Consider the following 7,976-nt stretch of genomic DNA (forward strand, 5'->3'; position numbering starts at 1 on the left):
AGCAAACCAGATGGGCGTTGGTGTTCAGCTTTTACTTTAGAACAAGTCAGGCATCTAGCTACGAACACAGCAATATCCTTCTTCATACCGGGCCACCAATAAGTAATGCGCAAATCCTTGTACATTTTATCGGCGCCAGGATGAACGGAATACCGAGATTTGTGCGCTTCACTCAGGATATCAGCGCGAAGATTCTCATCAAAGGGAATCCAGATGCGATTAAGATAACAGAGAATTCCACTCAGATTAGGGACAAAGTACGCTTCCGCGCCACACGCTAACTCGGCGCGAAGGTTACCATTACTGATGGATGCGCGCTGCGCGTCGCGAATGCGTGATTCAAGATTCCTCTGAATCGGCGCAAAGTGAAGCTGCGTGCGCGGCAGAATACAGTTAAGCTGGCAGGGTTTTCGGCTGAGCGCATCGGCTACCACATTAGCCTTACCAGGATGATACCGGATCTCACAATCGTAATCGCTGATGAGTTCGTTCCATCGGCGTTGCTTCATGTTGAGTTCCTTTTGATCAAAGATATGCTGAAGGCTTTTATGGTCAGTGTAGAGGATACACTTAGTACCATAAAGGTAGTGTCTCCAGATCTTCAAGGCAAAAACAACTGCTCCTAGTTCGAGGTCGTGAGTTGTATAATTCTTTTCATGAACCTTAAGTTGCCTTGATGCGTAAGCGATAACCTTGCCTCGTTGCATAAGAACACAACCGAGACCTTGGTTGGATGCATCGCAATATACGACAAAATCTTCATTACCCTCAGGTAGCGCAAGAACAGGAGCTTCACACAACAAACGCTTGAGCGTTAGAAAGGCTTCTTCTTGCTTCGAGCCCCAAATATACGGTTTACCTTAGTGCGTTAGAGCTGTTAAAGGCAAAGCGATCTTCGAGAAGTTCGAAATGAAGCGCCGGTAATAACCAGCTAAGCCCAGAAAGGAACGGATTTCGGTAGGAGTGGATGGCGTAATCCAGTTCTTGATTGCTTCAATTTTGGATGGGTCGACATGGATACCCATCTTGTTAACAACATGGCCAAGAAACTGTACTTCATCCGACCAAAATTCACACTTGGAGAGCTTGGCAAAGAGCTGCTCGGCTCTAAGCTTTTGCAACACCAACCGAAGATGTTGCTCATGCTCGGCCTTGGTCTTAGAATAAATCAGAACGTCATCGATAAACACAATCACGAATTTATCCAAGAAAGGCCTACACACCCGATTCATTAGATCCATGAAAACGGCGGGTGCGTTGGTTAAACCGAAGGACATGACCAAGAATTCAAAATGGCCATAACGAGTTCGAAAAGCAGTCTTCAGAACATCTTCATCGCGGATGCGCAACTGGTGATAGCCAGAGCGGAGATCAATCTTGGAGAAACAAGAGGCACCTTGGAGTTGATCAAAGAGGTCGTCAATACGCGGTAAGGGATACCGGTTCTTAATGGTGAGTTTGTTCAACTCGCGGTAATCAATACACATGCGAAACGAACCATCTTTCTTTTTAATGAACAACACCGGAGCACCCCAGGGCGAAGAGCTAGGGCGAATGAATCCTTTAGCGGTCAACTCTTGAAGTTGGCTTGCCAATTCTTGCATCTCAGCGGGCGCAAGACGGTAAGGAGATTTAGCTACGGGGGAAGCACCAGGGACAAGATCAATACGGAACTCGACTTCACGAGCGGGAGGGATACCAGGAAGATCATCAGGAAAAACTTCAGGGAAATCACGCACAACAGGGATATCGCGAAGCTTCTTCTTTCCTTCATCGGGTTTAACCACATGGGCTAAAAATGCAATACACTTCTTCCGCATGAGTCTTTGGGCTTCGGCGCAAGACATAAGCTTAAGACCACTGGAGGGTTTTTTGCCGTAGATATGAAGATCACCATTTTCTCGAGGAATGCGAATCAACTTCTTGGCGCAAATAACTTCGGCGTGATTCTTCGAGAGCCAGTCCATACCAATGATAACATCAAAGCTTCCAAGAGGCATGGGGATGAGGTTGATCAGGAAATCGTTTTCGTTAAGGTTAAGCGTGCAATCTTTAATCACTGAGTTAATTAAAACAGTTTCGCCATTAGCCAATTCAACTGAAAAATTTTCTTTTAAATCGCTGCGCGGTCGCGCAAGCTTCTGCTCAAACGCGCGAGAAATAAAACTTCGATCGGCGCCAGTATCAAAAAGTACAGAAGCATAAAATCCGTTAAGCAAAAATGTACCATTAACTACGTCATTATTCGCTTGCGCTTGGTGCGCGGTTATGTTAAAAGCTCGTCCGCGCGTCACTTGGTTCGAAATCTGGTTCACCGGATTCGCTTGCGTAATCTGAACTTGTAGTCTCGGGCACGCGTTCCGGAAATGACTGGGATCACCGCAGTTAAAGCACGATCTGGGTCGTGGGTTTTGGTAGGTTGGTTGTGGGTTCTGCGGGTAGACTGGTGGTATTGGCGCAATTGGATTGGCGGGAGGGACTCTACAGTATTCGGCTGAGTGACCAACGCGGCCACATCGGTTACATTGTCGACACGGGGTCTGAGTTGGGTGGTGAAGTCTACAGGTTGGGCAAAAGGGTTGGGTTCCTGTGTAAGGTTTCTTAGGAGGCGGGGCAGGGAGTGCGGGATTGGTTAAGGCATAGTTGTGGACTATAGGGGGAGTTGGGTAGGCTGATAGTGGGTTAGGCATGTAAACTGGAGGTTGGTAGGTGGGTTGCTGGACTATGGGCGGGCTGGTAAGCGCATAGGCTTTGCGCCTGCGCTTGAGGTTGTTACGGTTTGAGGGTTCGGGTTTGGTTTCTGTTGGTTCAGGGGCAGTCTTGGTGGGTTTAGTCTTCTCAGCTCCCCGCAGGAACAGGGTTCCTGCTCTGACATGGTTGTCGCTGAGCACAGCGGCCAACTCAATGGCGTCAGAGAGGGTTGCTGGGTTTCTGGCCCATACAGAATCTTGAATTTCCATGGGAAGACCCCCAAGGAATTTCTCGATGGCTCGGCGGGAAGGGGTAACAAGGTGAGGGACAAGCAGGCTTAGTTCATGGAAACGCGTCGCGTACTCGCGCGCTTCGCCACTGTACTGCTTAAGATTCCAAAATTCTTCTTCCAGGCGCTTAACTTCGTTGGGAGGGCAGAATTCTCGCGTAAGAATTTCCCTGAATTCCTCCCATGTCATGCCAGAAGCAGCTTCTGCGCCACGCGCATGAGCTACTCCATTCCACCATGTAAGCGCTCTAGATTCCAGGACACTGGAAGCATATAGGGTTCGTCTGTCTGAGGGGCATTGGGTGTGGAGGAAAGTGTTTTCAATCTTCTCGAGCCATTGGAGCATCACGGTGGCTCCTTCAAGACCTGTGAACTTTGGAGGGTTACCCGCGTTAAAGGACTTAATGTTATAACTGGAGGTATTAGCATTGTTTTGGTTTAAGGCTTGGGCTATTGCGGCGGCCATTTCCTGGGAACGTTGCTGCGAACGTCTGCGCGAGGCTTCTCTCCTCTGATGACGGCGAGATAGCGGAGGCATTCTATAAAAGTTTTAATTTTTGTTAATATCTTGGTTTTAACGCAAAGTATAACCTCGAAAAGCTTGGTTTCACGGAGTCAGTTACTGTCAAAAGTTAAAGTAAAATAAATGACCCTAAATGCAGACTTAATAAAGGTAACAAATTCGAATCAAGAATCGACAATTCATGTATCACCATGACTTTCCGAATTCCCAATTTAAAATATACGAGCAAACGAGTATTGGAGATTGACGATTCATGTATCACCATGACTTTTCAATCCTCAATATAAAATATACAAGAAAATGAGTATTGGAGGTTGACAATTCATGTATCACCATGACTTTTCAAGTCTCAATATAAAATATACAAGAAAATGAGTATTGGAGGTTGACAATTCATGTATCACCATGACTTTTCAAGTCTCCCATCTCAGAACATAATCGTAAATGGAAATTGAAAATCAACTATTCATGTATCACCATGACTTTTCGGATTTCCAAATCCAACAAACGAACATGTAAGTAAAATCAATAAAAATCGAAATTCAGCAAAAATCGAAATATCGCGAAATAAATCAAAAAATCATATACTGCGCAAGCGCGAGCATATTTATAAACAACGAGTAATTAACAATAAGCGCGCAAACATGAGATTTCTCTCATGCGCGAGAAGGGACTCTTAGGTATTCTAGGCCGTTACGTCTAACCACCTATCCTAAAGTCAACGAGCTCTGATACCAATCTGTAACACCCCGACCAAAGGCGGATTATACATCGGGGCGCCACATATTGTTTCATTACTCGTGACACTATTGGGTGTCAATATTTAATAAATACATTCATAAGCGCACACGCAAAGTAGACAGAAGATAACATAAAACAACAATAATCAATATATTATAAGGCAGAATATTCGAACAACAATAACTTGTCTTGATACATTTTAATCTAGGTCCAAAAGTAAAAACGTCCTACGTGTCCACAAGCTCCAAATGTAGCTACAGCAAACCTGAACATGTGTTAAAATAAAACGTCAAACACTTGCGTGTTGGTGAGAAATCAAGTTTAATACAATACATAGATAACAATAAATCTGCGCGCAACACGTGTATGTCTGGTGTTTAACAAGGGTGCAATCAGATTGTGATCAAGCCTAAATAGATCATAGCTCATAGTTCATAGTTCAATCCGTGCTCCCAAATGAGCACAAAAACGAGAAAACATCTGTGCAAGTGTAAACAAAGAAAACCGTAAACGATAGGTCTCCCGTGTTCATCTAATGGATCCATGAAAACTTCGGAATAGGCCGAACAAAGCGGTTAATGATACACACATACAAATAAACAGCCAAGTAAACGTCCTCAACACATGGGATACTGCGCGACTAAAGTTCATAAACAAGTTTAAGACTCTAAGTTTGTATGAACACATGAACATCCCAAAACATTAAAAATAAAAAGGGATTAGGTACGAGATTACTCACTTGATAAACGGTGCGGTGTAAGATAAAGCAAGAACCAACTTTAAACAAGCACAAGTTAACCTATAATTAAAGATTATTGTTTTAATGATTTGATTTAAGTCTTGATTATAAGTTAGCATAATTAATAAGTAAGTTATTATATATGATATATATTACCGGAAAAGCAGGGCAGAACAGGGAGGAAGACGGAGGCAGAGAGGGAGGCGGCAGAGAGATCAAGGAGGAGGTTAAAATAAGTGTTTGTGTGTGAAGTGTTAGGAAAATAACATTATTATTTATAGGGAAACCCTAGGGAACACAATCCCTAGAAAAGGGGAAAAGATCTCCAAGGCAAACAGAACAAGACAAACCAAAAGATAACAAAAGATATGACGGCTGCAGGAAAAGAGAAAAAGCAAAAAGGGAAGACTGACAGGGAACAGTAAACAGGCATGGGAGGTGTCAGAAAAGGTACTGGTCAAGCATGGAAAAGCAGATTTCCAAAGATAATGTCAGTCACTTTTTCTGTCAACCAATGGGGTTGGCGCGCATGCTACGCCGAAAGTAACTTTTCAGACATAAGATAGGTCAGGTCAACAGCACAGAAGATAGGACAACATAAAAGCAAACGGCTAGATTAAACAGAAGGAAACTCAAAGGGTTTAGCGCGAGAAGGCTCGAGCGCACGCGCGAGGGCGAAGGCTGACAGAACAAACCTTAGCGCGCCGCGGGAAGAACTAATATCCTTATCGCGCCGCGGGAAGAATTACCATTCTTAGCGCGCCGCGGGAAGAACTTCCGTTCTTAGCGCGCTGCGAGAAGAACTACAATTCTTAGCGCGTCGCGGGAAGAACTACCGTTCTTAGCGCGTCGCGAGAAGAACTACAATTCTTAGCGCGCTGCGAGAACAGTTCGCCTCGCGTATCGCAGGAACAACTGGTCTTCGCGCAGGCTTCCTTGCAAGGAGTCTGGCGCGTGGAGCTGCGCAGACAACCTTAGGCGGGAAGAAACAAAGGACACAAAAAAATAAGAGAAGGGGTTCAAGGCTTAAGGGCGGGACAGCGACAAGAGAGAGAAGGCGGAGAGAAGAAGAGGGACGGGACGGAGGAAAGGAAAAGAGAGGAAGAGGCGGGAAGGTAAATATTATTATTATTAAAAATAAAGTATAAGTACGAATAAATATTAAATCATAAAAGAAAGAGATCGGATAAGGGAAACGGGTACCTGGGTCGGGTCGGATCGGGTCAGATGTCACAATTGTAGATCTAACATTTTTATCTTTGTTTTCATTGTTAACTGATTTTTTTAAAATCAGTTTAGGTTCCAAATCAAAAACGACGATGAAGCTAATATTTCTACGTTTTTATGTTTTTCCGGTAAGTTTTTCCGTTCATGTGTTATACCCATAGTCACAAGGATCGCTTAACATGCCATGAATTTCGATCTGGATCGTGTGTACCCAAATGCGGTACTAATACGATCTGGGTACGCTTTGGATCGCGATTCAATTGCTTCAATTGGCGTTCCAGATCTTCAATTCAATGGTACCTGATGCTTTTATGATCGCCAACCAATTCAATTCGAACCACAATCTGATTCAGTTGAAACCGTGAACGCCAATTTGGAGTAAGAATTTGGAAGGTTGCGACGTTTCTATAAATTCAATTAATTGGCCCTGTAATTACAGTTTCCAAAAATCCAATTGATTGACGCCATAATTACGAATTCTGGAAGAAAAGGGAAAAGTTAAATTTATATTTGTTAATTCTACCATTTATTTATGGTTAAAAATTTATTTAATTAAACAGAACAATTGATTTTGTTGATTTTTTAAGTTGATTTATTGTTGCAGAACAATTAATTCTAAAACTATTTGATTAAAAAAGTTTAAATTTTCAAATTTAAATTTAAGTTGATTTTTTTATTTAATTGTTTGTCAAACGTTTAAGTTAGTCAAACATTTTTAAATTGCCTGGTCAAACATTAAAGTTGATTTTAACTTTAAGTTGAACTTTTTAAATGAGTGATTAAACAAACATTCATAATTTATAAAATTACTATCACTAAAATTTATTATTTATAAAACGATGCAATTTAAAATTTATAAATTTCCAAATTTAAATTAAAGTTGAGTTTTATGAATCACTGGGTAAATTTTTCATAACATGTAGCATTACCACGATTAAAATTTATTATTTGTAAAACGAATATTAATATTTAATTTCTCATTTCAGGTTATGTTTCCAAGTTGATATAGCTAATTTCATGGGTTGAAGATTTGTTGATAAGATATCTTATTTTTTGTTTAATATTGATGTATATTTTTGTTATTATTCATGTATTTATGTATTTTTCACAATTCATGTAATTTATTTGATTTTTATATAATCAATCATATATAGTTGTTGGTTTTGTCCATTTAATATATTTTAATCAGAACCGATGTATTAAAGAAATGTTTTTTTTTGTATCTTATATTTATCTATTTATTAATGATAATCTCTATAATTTATAATAATTATTATAATTTTAGTAATTTTGTTATTATTAATTCATTACCTTTTCTAATTAGTTGTTACATCTTATTTTTTACAGAAATATAACATTTACACCTTACCATTTTTATATTTCAATATATTTGACTTAAAACATTATTATGTTATTATATTGTAAGATACATTATATTTTCTATATATAACCAATTACGTTATATATGGAAAACCCAATAAATAAGTTATAAAGTTTTCATGATTTTAAGTATAAGATATTTAAACTTCTTTTAAATTCGAAAATTGACCAATCTTTCAACAAATTTTTAAAGGTTTTAATACTCTCCATAATTTTAAACTCATTTCAAAATCTTTCCATAATTTTTTTAGGTTTTCAAAGTAACCGATTTGATTTTCATATTTGTAGTTTCTCTAACTTAATTAGTCATATTAGTAAATAATAACCGTGTTATTTTAGAACACAATATTCAAATTGACATAATTTCTAATAATCAATACTTAATA

This window comes from Bidens hawaiensis, unplaced genomic scaffold (assembly GCF_021521415.1).
Source record: "Bidens hawaiensis isolate Kalapana, Puna unplaced genomic scaffold, B.hawaiensis_p1.1 tig00043661_1, whole genome shotgun sequence".
NCBI lineage: Eukaryota > Viridiplantae > Streptophyta > Magnoliopsida > Asterales > Asteraceae > Bidens > Bidens hawaiensis.